Genomic DNA, 18,021 nt, shown 5'->3' on the forward strand with positions numbered 1-18,021 from the left:
TTTTTTTTCTGATCAGGAATAGCAATAGATAATCGGTTGGTCATAAGTGTTATTCCTTTTCTTTGTCTTTTTATAGATCTGCTGTCTCTGTGTCTACGTTATGTGCCCAGGCTGCCTGTCACTAGAGACAGGAAGGTGCGGGCTGGTAACCATTAGTGGATGGAAAATTACTTGGATAAAAGTTGTTAGATCTTTGAAAGTATTTGGATAAAATGTTGTCTCACACCATTGTTTCCCTCCGGCATTAAGTGGATTATAGTGGATCAAATCATCAATGAATTTTAAGTACAGTTTTGTTTCGTTCTCTACTTCGTTAAGTATCTTCATTTTTACCGCATTTTATTCATTATTTAACTAATACTGCGCTTTAGAGCCTATAACACGGGTGCAGTGCCTCATTTATTTGCGAATACTTTTGCTCCTCATCAGGAAAGAACAGGCATAAGTTTTAAAATATTTTCGTTACATCATTAAGAACCGTCCTTCCTCTTCCGACTCCAGACAGATGTTTCCTTTTCTACTTCTTATTAGTTTAACCCTCACTCTATCAGACTCTTGTTCTTCGCACACGTGTAGAGCTCTTTGTTTTGCGGTGATCATAACTGCAAACAGTGCTCCAGCTGTGCCACGGTCCAGCCAATGTTTTATAAAGTTATGATGTCACATCCTGTCTCTTATTCTGTGCCACGACCGATGAAATGTGACACAGTAATGTAGTGGATTCCAGAACGCTTTACAGTACCAACAGCCCGGGTTCAATTCACGCTGCTCTCTGTCAGGAATTTGCACATTCTCTGCATGACCTCGGGGGTTTCCTCTGGGTGCTCCAGTTTCCCCCTACAGTCCAAAGATGCAGTGGTTGGTCGACTGTAGGGTCATTGTAAATTGTCCCGTGATTAGGTTAGGGTAGAATCGGGGGTTGCTGGGCGGCGCCGCACGAAGGGCCAGAAGGGCCAATTCCACACAATATCCCAATAACAGACAAACAAACAGATAAATAAAAATCGGAGACATCTCATGCGCCTTGCTTAGCACCCTCCCGATCTGTGATGCCACTTTCGAAGGTTTACTGTTATACCCCAAGGTGTCTGTGTTCGTTAGTTCTCCACCGGGCCCTAGCACGTACAGTGTATGCCTGGCCTTATTTACTCTCCCGCAATCCATCACTTCAAACATAAGTATTACATTCCACATACCATCGCTGCTTGATATCATATTTTGACCACGAACAATTGCGCCGACTATTTACAGGATGATACCGCTTTTTAAAAACACAGATAAGTTTATAAAACTAGGAGCAGAACCATGGCGTTCGGTCTGTCAAGTCTGCTCCCCCATTCCATTATGTTTGTTTTACTACCCTTCCTCAACCTCATTCTCCTTTCTTCCTCCCGTAATCTTTGACGCCCTGACGAGTCAAGAACCTGTCAACCTAACTTTCAAATATACACAATAATTTGGCCTCAAACAGCTATCAAACTCTGGTTCTTCGTTTATCTTTTCGTACCCGAAATCATTCCCGTGAGCCTCCTCTGAACCCTCTGCAATGTCAGCACTCCCTTTCTTAGATAAGCGGCACAAAACTGTTTACAATAGTCCAAGCGCAGTCTGACCAATGACTGACAAAGCTGAACATTACACATTACTTCTATATTCTAGTTGGAAAAGATAGCTACCATTGCATTTGCCTTGGATACCAACGACTTAAATTTTAAGTTAAGCTTCAGGAAATACTTCAAGAAATCTGGGGTCCATTTTCACATCTGATTTCTGGATTCTAGAAAATAGTCTACGCCTTTATTTCTTCCGCTCAGGTGCATGACTATGCTCGTGCCTACAGTATATTTCATTTTCCTCTTCTTTGCCATTTTCCCAAAATGTTTAAGTCCTTCTGTAGACTCCCTGCTGCCTCAGAACTGCCTTCAACTCCAAATTCCTTTCCAAGCCGGAAAGCTGTTCACAAAGACATAACAGTCATTATAATCATTCATTTATATTGTGAAAAGAAGCGGCCCCAACACCGACCCCTGTGCCACATTACTAATGACCGAGAGCCAACCAGCACTCTGTGCGTCTGGCCAATCAACTAATATTCAAACCTGACTAGTATCTTTTATGTAATTCCAAGTTTAGCAACCTCACGTGCCGCACCTTGCCAAACGCCACATTAAATTACAAGCAAACAGCGGACACTGATTCTCCTTTGTGTAACATGCATGCTGTTTCCTCAAGCATTCCAGCAGAAAAAAATTCACCTTCAGGAAACCATCGTCATTTCGGCCTGTTTTATCACGCACCCCCAAACTGATTATGAATAATGGACACCAATATCTCACTAGCTACTGATGTCCTGCTAACTGGCCAATGATTTTCTGCCCCTTGCTTCCTTCCCATCGTAAAAACAGGAATAACGTTTGCAGTTTTCCATTCCTCAGGAAACTTACGAATCCCACATTCATATCTAAGTCATAATATATATGAGAATTATCAAGCGTTCCAACACTGATCCTGGAGGTACATCACTGGTTACTGGTCTCTGATTGAGTCCTGGCGCAAGATTTTCACACAAACTCAATTCAATGTTCACACAAATTCACTATCAATTGAATTCCTTGTAAAGATGTTGTTCGATGCCCTGAGCTCCTCCAGCTGTTTATGTTTGCATTGCCGTGGTCAATATGCTTATTTTCCTAATTGAAATATTCTGTCAAGTTACTAAGTGAGGACTTCTCATGGGCAAAACCCTGCTGACTTTCCCTAATCATTCATTGCTTCCAATCCTGCTTCTAAATTTCCAGATCCGATTTCAGGCTAACGTCCATAGCAGCGCTGAAAAGGCAGTGTTCTTCTGAGAGTGATATACTGAATAGGAGCATGCTCTGCGTTCAAAGGTCAGAGTTCAACGTTCAAAGTTGAAAGTACATTTATTATCAAAGTATGTATGTATTATACAACCTTGAGGTTCGTCTCCTTACGGAGAGCCACTAAACAAGGAACCTAAAAGAACACTCAGTGTGGGGAGAGGGAGAAAACAAATCGTTCAAAAATGGCATGTAGAACGAAAGTGGGGTTTCAGGCATGAAGCCCGGAGCAGCTGGAGCCGGCCCACGGCCTCCGTCTGAGTTCAACAGAGCGGAGTAGACTTCCTGGAGCCTGCAGAACCGGAACCAGCAGGAGCCGGAGGAAGCCGACAGACTCAACCTCAGTGCAACGAAGAGCGGAGTAAAAGTCGTCATCACAGCCCGTGTCGTCGGAATTCAGAGTTCAGTTCCTACCTCCTGTGTAAGTCTCCTTGTATGTCTGGGTTTCCGCCCACATTCCCAAGCCCGAACAGTTAGTAGGTTAGCAGGTAAATTATCCCATGATGAAGCTCGGTTTAAATTGGTGGATTTCTGGCCGGTGTGGTTTGTAGGGCCAGAAGGGCCTGATCTTTAAATAATCTGTATCTTTGAATTTCTCTGAATTGTGAGGTGTCGCTGATACGTAACTTCCTGGGGTTGTGCGGAGACACATATACCTGCTATATTATCCTAAAAGCACATAATGTACATTCATGCATTTTTATCAGGAAAGACGTGGAAATTTAAGATTGGTCTCACTGCTGAAGAGCGTTTCTTGACATGATATTGAAGGGAAACTCCTCTGAAATAAACGAACTTAGTTTGTCTCTGAGCCAACATAATCTAACAGAGTGAACCTGCAGAAAGTGGAATCTGAAACAGAAACGAAAACGAAAAGAAACCCCCCAGATAAAACAGAAGGTGAGGAAACAACTGTGAAGAGAGAGAGGGAGAGGGAGAGGGAGAGGGAGAGGGAGAGGGAGAGGGAGAGGGAGAGGGAATTAACTGCTCTGGTTGAAGACCCGTCTTCAGGTCCCAGGTCTTCGACACAGCTTTCCACGTTAAAACATTCCGAAGAAGACAATCGTCCTGAAAAGTTCAGAATCAGCTCGGTACCAATCTCAGTGACCTTAATCGATTGATAGATTCGGTGATAAGCCATTGATTAAAAACACGTTATTTTGATGGAAATATAACGAAAAATATGCCATAAACATGGGAAACAAACGTACATGTTATAAAGTCGCGGAGATGCCCCCACATTTGATTATGATTATGGAGATATAGCTTGCCTTTGACGCGCCTAAACTCGTATAGTGAAACGATAAGGATTCGATAAATCATTGCATTACCCGAAAGATATGACGATGGCATATTGTGAGGGCACATTGCAGTTGCATTTTTGAAACCGATTCTTTCTATGAAGACAGCAAGATAGGACAACAGACGTGTCAGAGGAGGGTTTCATTTGCTACAGGTTTCATACTTCCATTTGGCAAGGGACAACATGTTTCCTCAAAGAACATTCGTTAGTTAAATTCGTAAACTCTCTTTATCTGACACAGGATTGTAATATTCAAGGTAAATTTCACCGTTAGTCACAGTGGATGTAGACGCGTTGTCAGTGGACCAAAACTCCGGACAATTACAACAGAATTCTACCAGTGTAAGAATCACACCAGCATCCCCTGCTTCATTGCACAAACCTCCGGTATTAATCCATTGATCTGAAGTATAATTCTGCCACTGTAGAAATCATATCAGTAACCCTTTATTCCTTGGGACATTTAACTAAATGAACTTTCTTGCTTTTCCTGGAAAAACAGGTTTCTAAGCTTCACGCACCTGGCTTCGCTGATTCATGGTGCATTTATCGGACCTACTGATGATTCCGAAAATTTATGTGATCTCATAACAAAACGGAGAATTCGACTTACGGTTTATCTACAAAGTCGGCCATTTAATGTGACCAGTTGTTTCACTCCTTTCTTCATCTCTTCCCTGAATTTCCTCAGGGACAGTGTGTAGATACACGTGTTGGTGCAGGTGCTGAGGAATTGCAACATGACCGCGAACTCTTGCAGGATAAACGATGGAGAATTAAGATATCTGTCTGTGTAAAAATAATTCTGAGCTTGCCAGATCATAGTAGAGACTATGAAGAGAAGCCACAATAAAATAAAATTGGCTGATAGAGCGAACAGCAAAACCATTGACTTTCTCCGGTTCTCCACCTCTGAATCCTTCTTATCGTCATTGCTGCTCCGGAGCCCTCGGCGGACTCTGTTTGCCGCTATAATATGTCTGACTGTTATAGCATTGAACAATAGAATTAAACCGATTGGCAATAAAGGGGTAATGATACTATTAAACAGCTGGTAAGCTTTCCACACTGGTGAAGTAAAGTAATCTGCCCTGCCAATACAGCGCCATGGAACGTTGTCAATAATCATGAAAGGATCTACTGAAAAGTAAAATGGAACACGCTCTAAGCAGCTCCCTATGCCCACAATCGCTACCATTATAATCGCCGTCCTCTCGGTGCAAAATCGTTTCCGCAACTTCTGACTGCAAATTGCAACACATCGATCAAATGTGAAAGCCACCGTCAGCCAGACTGAACAGTCCATCAGTGTGAGCCGAAACACAAGTGTCGCCGCGCAAATTGGAGTGATGAGCAAAAATCTCGCAAAAACATAAATATTATTGATCCGCTCCAATGCAACGCCAATGATAACGCCCATTACATCAGCTGCTGCCATCGCCACCAGGTAACGGGTGATGCATTTGGAGAGTCCGCATTTTCCACGACACAGGATCACAATGGCCAACAAATTAACTGCAAGGAAGAAAATACGAGTTAGTTACAAACGCACAAGGTCCATCATAGGAACTGACAAAGCTGAAGGCAGCGTTGCCAGAATAAATGTAATGGACCCAGATGGACTGTTTCTTCTGACGTAACACAGGTGAGTACAGGAACCCGCATAGTTAAAATTGAAGACTGAAAAAAACGTCGAAAACATTAAACGGGAGATTTATATATTTTTTGGTTATTGTTACAATGGAAAAATGTTTGGACAATTATATTGAAAACGAGCTCTTTTGTTGCAGGATGGTATTAAATAACTGTGGTCCGGGTTCAGGGCTAAGGGAGTAAGCAGTTCAAATAGTTTCAGGAAGGACGAGATATATCGAATATCTTGTTTCTGCGCTGAACAGTTCTGTGTGCCTTGGATGAAAGGGAAAGCTCCCTGAACATATTGTGGTGACGGTAACCTTTTATATTGTTGTTGTAAAGCTTCAGCCCTGGGCATTGATGCCAAATCAGACTTAGAACGATAAAAAAAAGAGAATGTTTTGGAAGGTCGGGCAAGGTAAAATGCTGAAACAAGATCCATATTAGTGCTAACTTAGTTGTTACAGCTGAGAAAGAAACCAGCAACAAGGAACGAAGTGTACGACCAGAGGGAGAAAGCATATACTTCAAACCTGATCAGGCTGACAGTCCTCGGCACACAGCACCGTGGCTAATGGTTTTTCGGCGAAATAAAATGCAGAGCAGCAGATAGAGGAGGAAGAAGTCGCATACATACTCCAGTTACTTACTGGGGATACCAATCGCAGTCAGTACAGGATAATAAACACACTCTATGTAGTAAATTGCTGGATATTCCATTTTCCGTGTGAGGTGACGATCAGATTATCATGCTCCTGCTGCCGAAAACTACAGATTGATTTGAAAGCTTTTATAAGGGAGACGATGCTGTACTGTCTAAGGAAAGGTTACCAGCTTATTAGTCACATCACAGACAGCCCAGTAAACAAACAATTAACGTAAGCTATTTCTATCATTGAGTCACAGCGCACCGGACATCGTTCATCGAGGATATCACAATAGAATATATTTTCTTTATTCTTTTCTTCAAGCTTAATCTATTTTTTTAAATGAAGTAATCTAATTGGTAGGGGGATGAGAAGCGGAGTGATACTGCTGAGCATCAGGTTTACAAACAGAGCCAGTGTCTAGTGAGACTCCAAGCAAGGGGAGACTGATAATCGGGCAGAATTACAGTCAACATGATGTTACAATGCAAAAGGCGACAAAATAGAAAAGGGCGAATACAGGACTGAAGGTGATTTGTTTGTATGCACGCTGTACGCGGAATAAGGCCGATGCACCTGCAGCACAGTTTCAGATTGGCAGGTATGACCTTGTGGGCATCACTAATTCATGAGTCAAAGAAGCTGAGAGCTGGGAGCTTAACGTCCAGGGATACATATCTTATCTAAAGGACAGGCAGAGGGTGTGGCGTGGCGCTATTGGTAAAAATTGAAATCACATCATTAAAAAGAGGAGGCATAGGGTCGAAAGGTTTTGTAACGTTGCGAACAGAGTTAAGGAACGGCAAGGATAAAAAGACCTTGATGGGAGTTATATACAGACCTCCAACAATGGTATGGATGAAGTCAACAAGTTACAACAGGACATAGAAAATACAGGTGTAATGGGAAATGCTACAATAGTCATGCAGGTAGGTCGTGGGAATCATATTGATGTTGGATCCCAAAAGTGTGTACTTCTAGAATACCTGCAAGATGGCTTTTTAGAGCTGCTCATGCTGGAGCCCAGTAGCCCAGAATCCAGCTATTTTGGATTGGCCATTGTGAACTGAACGGTAAATGATTAGAGCACGTAAGGTAGAAGAACTCTCCGGGGAAAGTGATCATAATATAACCATATAACCATATAACAATCACAGCACGGAAACAGGCCATAACGGCCCTCCTAGTCCGTGCCGAACTCTTAATCTCACCTAGTCCCACCTACCCGCACTCAGCCCATAACCCTCCACTCCTTTCCTGTCCATATACCTATCCATTTTTACCTTAAATTACACAACTGAACTGGCCTCTACTACTTCTATAGGAAGCTCATTCCACACAGCTATCACTCTCTGAGTAAAGAAATACCCCCTCGTGTTTCCCTAAAACTTTTGCCCCCTAACTCTCAAATCATGTCCTCTCGTTTGAATCTCCCCTACTCTCAATGGAAACAGCCTATTCACGTCAACTCTATCTATCCCTCTCAACATTTTAAATACCTCGATCAAATCCCCCCTCAACCTTCTACGCTCCAATGAATAGAGACCTAACTTGTTCAACCTTTCTCTGTAACTTAAGTGCTGAAACCCAGGTAACATCCTAGTAAATCGTCTCTGCACTCTCTCTAATTTATTGATATCTTTCCTATAATTCGGTGACCAGAACTGTACACAATATTCCAAATTTGGCCTTACCAATGCCTTGTACAATTTTAACATTACATCCCAACTTCTGTATTCAATGCTCTGATTTATAAAGGCCAGCGTTCCAAAAGCCTTCTTCACCAGCCTATCTACATGAGACTCCACCTTCAGGGAACTATGCACTTTTATTCCTAGATCTCTCTGTTCCACTGCATTCCTCAATGCCCTACCATTTACCCTGTATGTTCTATTTGGATTATTCCTGCCAAAATGTAGAACCTCACACTTCTCAGCATTAAACTCCATCTGCCAACGTTCAGCCCATTCTTCTAACCGGCATAAATCTCCCTGCAAGCTTTGAAAACCCACCTCATTATCCACAACACCTCCTACCTTAGTATCATCAGCATACTTACTAATCCAATTTACCACCCCATCATCCAGATCATTTATGTATATTACAAACAACATTGGGCCCAAAACAGATCCCTGAGGCACCCCGCTAGTCACTGGCCTCCATCCCGATAAACAATTATCCACCACTACTCTCTGGCATCTCCCATCTTGCCACTGTTGAATCCATTTTATTACTCCAGCATTAATACCTAACGACTGAACCTTCTTAACTAACCTTCCATGTGGAACTTTGTCAAAGGCCTTGCTGAAGTCCATATAGACTACATCCACTGCCTTACCCTCGTCAACATTCCTCGTAACTACTTCAAAAAATTCAATAAGGTTTGTCAAACATGACCTTCCACGCACAAATCCATGCTGGCTACTCCTAATCAGATCCTGTCTATCCAGATAATTATAAATACTATCTCTAAGAATACTTTCCATTAATTTACCCACCACTGATGTCAAACTGACAGGTCTATAATTGCCAGGCTTACTTCTAGAACCCTTTTTAAACAATGGAACCACATGAGCAATACGCCAATCCTCCGGCACAATCCCCGTTTCTAATGACATCTGAAAGATCTCCGTCAGAGCTCCTGCTATCTCTACACAAACTTCCCTGAAGGTCCTGGGGAATATCCGGTCAGGACCCGGAGATTTATCCACTTTTAAATTTCTTAAAAGCGCCAGTACTTCCACCTCTTTAATTGTGATTGGTTCCATAACTTCTTTACTTGTTTCCCACACCTTACACCATTCAATATCCTTCTCCTTAGTGACTACCGAAGAGAAGAAATCGTTCAAAATCTCTCCCATCTCTCTCGGCTTCACACATAGCTGACCACCCTGATTCTCTAAGGGACCAATTTTATCCCTCACTATCCTCTTGCTTTTAATATAACTGTAGAAGCCTTTCGGATTTACTTCCACCTTATTTGCCAAACCAAACTTGTAACTTCTTTTAGCTTTTCTAATCTCTTTCTTAAGTTTCCTTTTACATTCTTTATATTCCTCGAGCAATTCCTTTACTCCATGCTGCCTATATCTATTGTAGACATCCCTCTTTTTTCGAACCAAGTTTCTAATATCCCTTGAAAACCATGGCGCTTTCAAACCTTTAACCTTTCCTTTCAACCGAACAGGAACATAAAGATTCTGTACCCTCATAATTTCACCCTTAAATGACCTCCATTTCTCTATTACATCCTTCCCATAAAACAACTTGACCCAATCCACTCTCTCTAAATCCCTGCGCATCTCCTCAAAGTTAGCCTTTCTCCAATCAAAAATCTCAACTCTAGGTCCAGTCCTGTCCTTCTCCATAATTATATTGAAGCTAATGCTACTGTGATCACTGGACCCGAAGTGCTCCCCAACACATACATCTGTCAGCTGACCTATCGCATTCACTAACAGGAGATCCAACACTGCCCCATCTCTAGTCGGTACTTCTATGTGTTGTTGCAAAAAACTATCCTGCACACATTTCACAAACTCTAAACCATCCAGCCCTTTTACAGAATGAGCTTCCCAATCTATGTGTGGAAAATTAAAATCTCCCACAATCACCACCTTGTGTTTACTACAAATATCTGCTATCTCCTTACACATTTGCTCTTCCAACTCACGCTCCCCATTAGGTGGCCTATAATACACTCCTATCAGTGTTACTACACCTTTCCCATTCCTCAATTCCACCCAAATAGCCTCCCTAGAGGAGCTCTGTAATCTATCCTTCCAAAGCACCGCCATAAGATTTTCTCGGACAAGCAATGCAACACCTCCTCCTCTGACCCCTCCTACGCTATCACACCTGAAGCAACTAAATCCAGGAATATTTAGTTGCCAATCACACCCTTCCTGCAACCATGTTTCACTAATAGCTACAACATCATAATTCCAGGTATCAATCCACACTTTAAGCTCATCCACCTTTCTTACAATGCTCCTAGCATTAAAATAGATACATTTAAGATACTCTCCACCTCCTCCTCTCTTTTCATCCCTAGCAATGCATTCAAATTTATTATCCTTTTCTTTCTTCTCCCCTACAACTTCGGGCTGAGCGCATCCCTGCTCCATCACCTGCCTTTCCTCCCTCACACACTGTCTACTTACTTGCTCTACTGGTGAACTGACCTCCTCTCTCATAGTTTCCTCAAATTGATTTCCGCCCCCCCATCTTACTAGTTTAAAGTCTGCCCTGTAGCCCTAGCAAACCTCCCCGCTAGGATATTGGTCCTCCCAGGATTCAAGTGTAACCCGTCCTTCTTGAACAGGTCACGCCTGCCCCAGAAGAGGTCCCAATGATCCAGAAACTTGAATCCCTGCCCCCTGCTCCAATCCCTCAACCACGCATTCATCCTCCACCTAATTCCATCCCTACTCCCACAGTCGCGTGGCACAGGCAGTAATCCCGAGATTACTACCTTTGCGGTCCTTCTTCTTAACTGCCTTCCTAACTCCCTATACTCTCGTTTCAGGACCTCTTCCCCTTTCCTACCTATGTCATTGTTACCTACATGTACCACAACCTCTGGCTCCTCACCCTCCCACTTCAGGATATCTTGGACGCGATCAGAAACATCCCGGACCCTGGCACCAGGGAGGCAAACTACCATCCGGGACTCCCGATCACCTCCACAGAACCGCCTGTCTGAACCCCTGACTATCGAGTTCCCTATTACTATGGTCCTCTTTCTTCTATCCCTACCCTTCTGAGCTACAGGGCCGTCCTCTGAGCCGGAGGCCCGGCCACTGTCACTTCCTCCAGGTAGGCTGTCCCCCCCAAAAGTACTCAAACATGAGTACTTATTGTCAAGGGGTACAGCCACTGGGGTACTCTCTAGTACCTGCCCCTTCCCCTTCCTGACCGTGACCCACCTATCTGCCTCCCGTGGCCTCGGAGTGACCACCTGCCTGTAACTACTCTCTATCACCTCCTCACTCTCCCTGACCAGGCGAAGGTCATCGAGCTGAAGCTCCAGTTCCCTAACTCGGTCCCTCAGGAGCTGCAGTTCGACACACCTGGCGCAGATGTGGACGTCCGTGAGGCTCGGAGACTCCAGGACCTCCCACATCCTACACCGAGAACAACAAGCTGCCCTCACACTCATACTTCCCGAATAACTGAAAATAACAAGAACTAAAAGATAAGCCTACTGTGCCCTCTTCCGCCTAAGCCCTCTGAGCCCAAGCCCTACACTCTGCTCCCGGCTCACTCCGCTACCCGCAAACGAAGCTGCCCTCTGCTTAAGGCTGCGTTCTTTTTATATCTTCCCTCCTTCCCAGGCCTCCTTCACGCGCCTGCGCAGTCCCGCCTCTCAGAACTCCGATCTGAGAAGCAATTTGAAAATGGCCGCCGCCGCACTTCTTCTCAAAGCCTCGCTGTCCTCTTCCAAAAGAGAACTACCTCACTCCTTCTCTCCTTTTTATATCTTCCCTCCTTCCCAGGTCTATGATACAATTCACAGTGAAGTTTGCGAAGGACAAGCTAAAGTTGGATGTGTCAGTATTGCAGTGAAGGGAATTACAAATCCATGAGGAAGAATTTGACAAAAAGAGATTGGAACAGAACACTGGCAGGGATGACGGCAAAGCAGCAACGGCTGGAATTTCTGAAAGCAATTTGGAAGGCACAGTACATATACATACCAAAGATGAAGAAGTATTCTAATGGCGAGCCTACACAACCGTGGATAACAAAAGACCTCAATGCCAAAATAAAACCCAAAGAGAAGCCATCTAATAGAGCAAAATATAATGGGGGAGTTAGAGGATTGGGAAGTTACTTAAACCGTCAGAAGGCAAAAAAACATCATGAAGAAGAAACAGATGCAATACGAAAGTAAGCAAACCAATAGCATTAAGGAGGATACCATATGTTTTGGTGTCAAAATAGTTGCTGTGATGCTTCTAATGTGGTAGAGCTTGTCGCTTTCACTTTCTGCTTCGGACTGGCTGAACTAAAGAGAACTGGGAGTGCAATGTCTGGCCGCCGCGCACATACCACGCAGACCCACCCTTTGTAGACACGCCCTGGTACTTGTGAACTATATCCCCAGTATGGGTAAATAGCCCCACTGCCTTCTGGGCAACCTCGGGAGAGATGAACGCTACGGGAGTAGATCCAGAGAGCAAATCCGGAGTGGAGCTACTAAGGCAGCTTGTTGTACTTGAACATCATTCAGGCAGCTCATGCTGCCAAGCTCGCCCCAAACCTATTGCTTCATAATCTTTCCTACACGGTGAGGCCGGGAGGGGGACCTTGAAGACTGGGCATCTCAGGATCTCCATACCTTCCGCCCAGGCTTGTGATGATGATGATCATCACCCATTATCCTTCCAGAGGGGCAGATGCCAACCGCCACCAAATGGTTCTTCAGATTGATAAAGTTTAAAAGAGATGCGCGAGCAGATATCTGACCGCTGGAAAACGATGCGAGAGAGGTAGTAATGGGAGAAAAGCACATGGCAGATGAACTCAATGCGTATTTTGCATGTTTTCACTGTGATAGACATTAGCAGCGTTCAGAAGTTTGAGAGTGCCAGGGGTCGGAAATGTATGAAGTTGCCATTAATCGGGAGAAGCTTCTTGGGAAACTGAAAGGTCTGAAGGCAGAGACGTTACCTGGACCAGATAATGTACAGCCCAGGGTTCTGAAAGAGGAGTCTGAAGAGATTGTGGATACATTAGTAATGATCTTTCAAAATTCACTAGATCCTGGAATGGTGGAAGAGAAAATAGCAAACGTCACCTCATTCTTCAAGAAGAATGGAAATTATAGGCCATTTAGTTCTGACCTCAGTGGTTGGGAAGAGACTGAGATCGATTGCGAAGAATGTGGCATCGGGATACTAGGAGTTTCACGGTGAAATAGCCCGTAGTCAGCGTTGATTCCTCAAGGAAAGATCATGCCTGACAAATCTGTTGGAATTATTTGAAGAAATAACCGGCCGGATAGGCAAAGGAGAATCGGTGAATGTTGTGCACTTGGATATACTGAAGGCATTTTGGAAGGTGCAACACACGAGGCTGGTTAACAAGCTAAGGGCTCATGGTATTACCGGAAAGATACCAGATGGTTATAGAAATGGTGATTGGCGGAAGGCAAAGAGTAGAGATAAAGGGAGCTTTCTCTACTTGTTTGCCGTTGCCAAGTGTCCTACATGGGTCTGTGTTGGGATCGCTTCTTTTTACCTTATATGTCAATGTCTTGGGTGACGGAACTGATGGTTTTGTTGCAAGGTTTGCGGACGATACGAAGAGCAGTTAGTTTTGAGGAAGTAGAGACGCTATAGAAGAACTTCAATAGTCAGGAGGTGCACAGTCATGTTCCTCGGTAGAAGAAGTAAGAGGACGGAGAGAAATTTCAAACAGCGGAGGTGTAAAGGGTCTTGGGAGACCTTCTGCAGGTTTCCCGAACTATCATTTTTCAAGTTGAGTCGCTGGTGAGGAAGGCAAATGCGATGACATCATTCACTTCAAGGGGACCGGAATATAAATGTAAGGATGTAATGTTGCGGCTTTATAACACACTGGTGAGGCCTCACTTGGATTTTTGTAAATAGTCTTGGAGCCCTTATATTATAAAGGATGTGCTGACACTGGAGAGGGATCAAAGCAAATTGACGAACATTATTCCAGGATTAAACACCTTGTCATATGAGGAGCGGTTGATGTATCTGAGCTTGTATTGCCCGCAATGCAGAAGACTGAGGGTGACCCCATTGAAGCCTAGCTAGTGGCGCAAGGACTTCATAGAACAGATTTGGAGAGGCGGATACCTGTGATGGGAGAGTCCAGGATAGAGGACACAGACTCAGAATAGAGGGGCTTACTTTTAAATCGGAAATGAAGCAGGAGAGCGGGAATTGAGGAATTCGTTGTCACGGGCGGCTGTGAAGGGCACATCCTTACGTATAATAAAGGAAGAGGTTGATAGATTCCAGATTGGTCAGGGCATGAAGCGATACAGTGAGAAGGCAGGAGATTGGGGCTGAGAGACAAATGGATCTGTCATGATGAAATGGAGGAGCAGAATCGATGTTCCAAACGGCCTACCTCTTCTCATATATCACGTTCTAAAGTCCTTTTTACAGAACTGAAAAATCACGGGTCTTCCCCCCTTACCATGAAAGACTCCTTTATATCGAGTCCGGTCGGTTCGGATTTGCAAAGCAGCTCCTCCGCGATCTCCATCAGCGCTGCTGCTTCACTGGGCTGTGTACCTTGCCCCCTGCTAATCTTGCATTACCCTTGTGACTGTATGGCTCGGAACAGCACTAATGCCAGATTCAAGTTTGCTAACAACGCCACTGTAAAAGGCCGAATCAAAAGTGGTGACGAATCAGCATGTTGGAGGGAGGCTGTAAATTTGTCTGAGTGGTGCCGTAGCAACAACGTCTTGCTGAGTGACTGCAAGTCCATGGATTTGATTTTTGACTACAGTAGGAGGAAACCGGAGGTTCATGAGCCACTCCTGATCGAAGTTCTAGGATAGCCTCTCCTGCGACCAGCACGAACGTGCAATTAAGAAGGAAGTCTGGCATCGTATCTACTTCCCGAGGAGTGTGTGGACATGGCACCTAAAATTTTGACAAGCTTCTATAGATTTGTAATGAAGAGTCGATTGACTGACTGCACCACCCGGAATGGAAACATCAATGGATACGACCGAGTCACTCCCCACCATTGGGCACTTCGATAGGAAACGTTGCCGCAGGAACGTGGTATCTTATCATCAGGGAGCCTCCACCACCCGGAACATGCTCTCTTTCCCCTGATGCCACAAGGAAGAAACTACAGGAACCTCATGACTTAAGCCACCAGGTTCAGGAACGGTTATTATTCCACAACATCAAGCTACGGTGCTATGGAGTTGCAGTATCCCAGGAAGCGAGTCCGTAGATTATGGAATCTGTATGGAGTTGAGGTGCCTGACGTTATCCACACTGGTAATGATCTCGAAGGTCTCATTCTGAGAAAGGGGAAGATTTTATTCCATGCAACACTGAATTTAAACGGATTAGGGCAATTTACCTCTAATTTCGTTGGTGTTGCTACAGCTGAATGTATTTTGATTGTACGGAGTCAGATCCACCCGCCGTAGTAATGATCACTATACGAGAACAATTGTAAGAATGTGCAGATGTAGTTTCTACTGCAGGAAGCGGAGAAGTCAAGGCGGAGAAAGAAGTTATAAAGCAGGTGTTTGCTTTTTTTTCTAGTCTGAAGAGGGACTGAAAGCAGGTCTGGTGAAATGAGAGGAACCATTTAAACTTAAAGACATAAGCTTATATGAGTCTAAGGGATATAAAGTGGCGAGAAAATTGGTGAGAGTTAGTTATAGTCTAACAGTGCTGCGTTAATGTAGCATAAACTGTATAATTAGAAGGTTGTGTGATGATGATCATGTTATAATCTGTGGACAGTGCGCCAAAGTCAGCTATAAACACGAGGAGGAGGAATTTCGCAAGGTCAATTTAAAAAAGAGCCTCTTAAGAGAAAACGAAGTACCAAACTATTTTATATCCAGCAATGTGGAAAAATCGTCCGAGCGAATCACAACCTTGTCGTGGTTTGGAGGCTCACGTGCCTCAGGTTCACGGAGACCTGTGTGAGCTGGAGTGAGGGCCTTGCGCTTTTGCTCTGGGTAGCGTCACATGTCAAAGGGGAGAGGCCAGACTAAGAGTTGTCCACCCGTCTTCCAGGCTCTGCCTTCATCTCATGGTTACCAACCCTAACTGGTTAACAAATTAGTGATGGAAACCACAATGAAGAATCTTTCCATGTCCGTGTGCCGTGGTCTAGACCTTCAATTCTGCTGTTGTGGTGTAAAGGGCAGTTTTGTTTAGGCCTCCATTGGTCTCGAGAGACCATGGATTTGCGCCTTGGAAGGTTTCCAGGGCGCAGGCCTGGGCAGGGTTGTATGGGAGACTGGCAGTTGCCCATGCTCCAAGCCTTCCCCTCTCCACGCCACTGACGTTATCCAAGGGAAGGGCACTAGGACACAAGCAGCTTGGCACCGGTGTCGCCGCAGAGCAATGTGCTGTTGTGCCTTGCTCAAGGACACAAACACGCTGCCTCAGCTGAGGCTCGAACCAGTGACCTTCAGATCACTAGACCGATGCCTTATCCACTAGGCCACACGAAAGGGCAGTAAGTCAGTTAGTATTGTGAAAAAATAGAACACTATTGATGCTAATGGATTGTTAGATAAACGCTCTCAGTCAATACAAGCCCAGAGCCATGAAACGCTCCTCATATGACAAGCCGTTCAATCCCAGATTCGATTTCGTCAACTTTTTAATTTTATGAAAATGTAAGACAATTACTTGCTTATTTTATGTTGGTTCCTTAAATATGAATTCTTTCTCGTTTCAATTCATCACTACAATGCTTTCGAACGCTGTTTTGCTAAAATCGAAGAAAAAATCAAATCGCCTCCATTCATTGCATGCAGAATATCCTCATATTGTATTCACCTGTCTCAACATCAGCACAGCTGCACTACACGGCCGTGTACGTGGCCCCCTGCGATACCCGCATTACCCTAGACTGGGCACGGCACCAATGCCATATTCAAGTTTACTGACAGCATCACCGTTGGAGGCCGAATCAAAGATGATGACGAATCGGCACGTCGGAGGGTGATTGAAAATCTGGCTGGTGCCATAACAATAACCTTCTACTCAATGACTGCAAGACCAAGGAGTTGATTATTGACTTCAGCAGGAGGAAACCTGAGATCCACGAACTAGTCCTGATCGAAATATCAGAGATGGAGCATCTTTACATTGCTCGCCATTATGGTTTCGGAAAGCCTGCCAGGGACCAGCATGTCAGTGCAATTACGATGAAAGCACGGCAGCCTCCTTCCTTCCCTAAGGGTTTTCCGATATTCGGCAGGACATCTACAGCATTGACAAGTGTCTACAGATTTGTACTGGAGAGTAGACTGACTGACTGTATCACAACACGCAAAAGAAACATCAATACCCTTCAACGGAAAAATCCTTCAAAAAGTGACCTGGATTAGGAAGGTGAGTGGTGGATTAGTAAGTTTTCTGATGACACATAAGGTGGGGGTGTTGCGGATCGTGTGGAGGCGTGTCAGAGGTTACAGCGCAACATTGACAGGATGTAGAACTGGTTTGTGATAAGTGCGAAGTGGCTCATTTCGGTAGGTCAAATTTAAAGGCAGAATATAATATGAATGATAAGACTCTTGGTAAAGTGGAGGATCAGCGAGGTCTTGGGGTCCGTGTCCATTGGACACTCAAAGCTGCTACGCAGGTTGACAGTGTTGTTAAGAAGATGTATGGCGCGTTAGCTTTCATCAGTCATGGGACTGAGTTCAAGAGTCTTGAGGTAATGTTACAGCTATATAAGAACTTGGTTAGACCTCATTTGGAGTACTGTGTTTAATTCTGGTCACCTCACTACAGGAAGGTTGTGGATACTATCGCGGCAGTTCAGATTGGAGAGCATGTCTTATAAGAATAGGTTGAGTGCTCTTAGCCTTTTC

Source organism: Hemitrygon akajei, chromosome 24, assembly GCF_048418815.1.
Source record: "Hemitrygon akajei chromosome 24, sHemAka1.3, whole genome shotgun sequence".
Taxonomy (NCBI): domain Eukaryota; kingdom Metazoa; phylum Chordata; class Chondrichthyes; order Myliobatiformes; family Dasyatidae; genus Hemitrygon; species Hemitrygon akajei.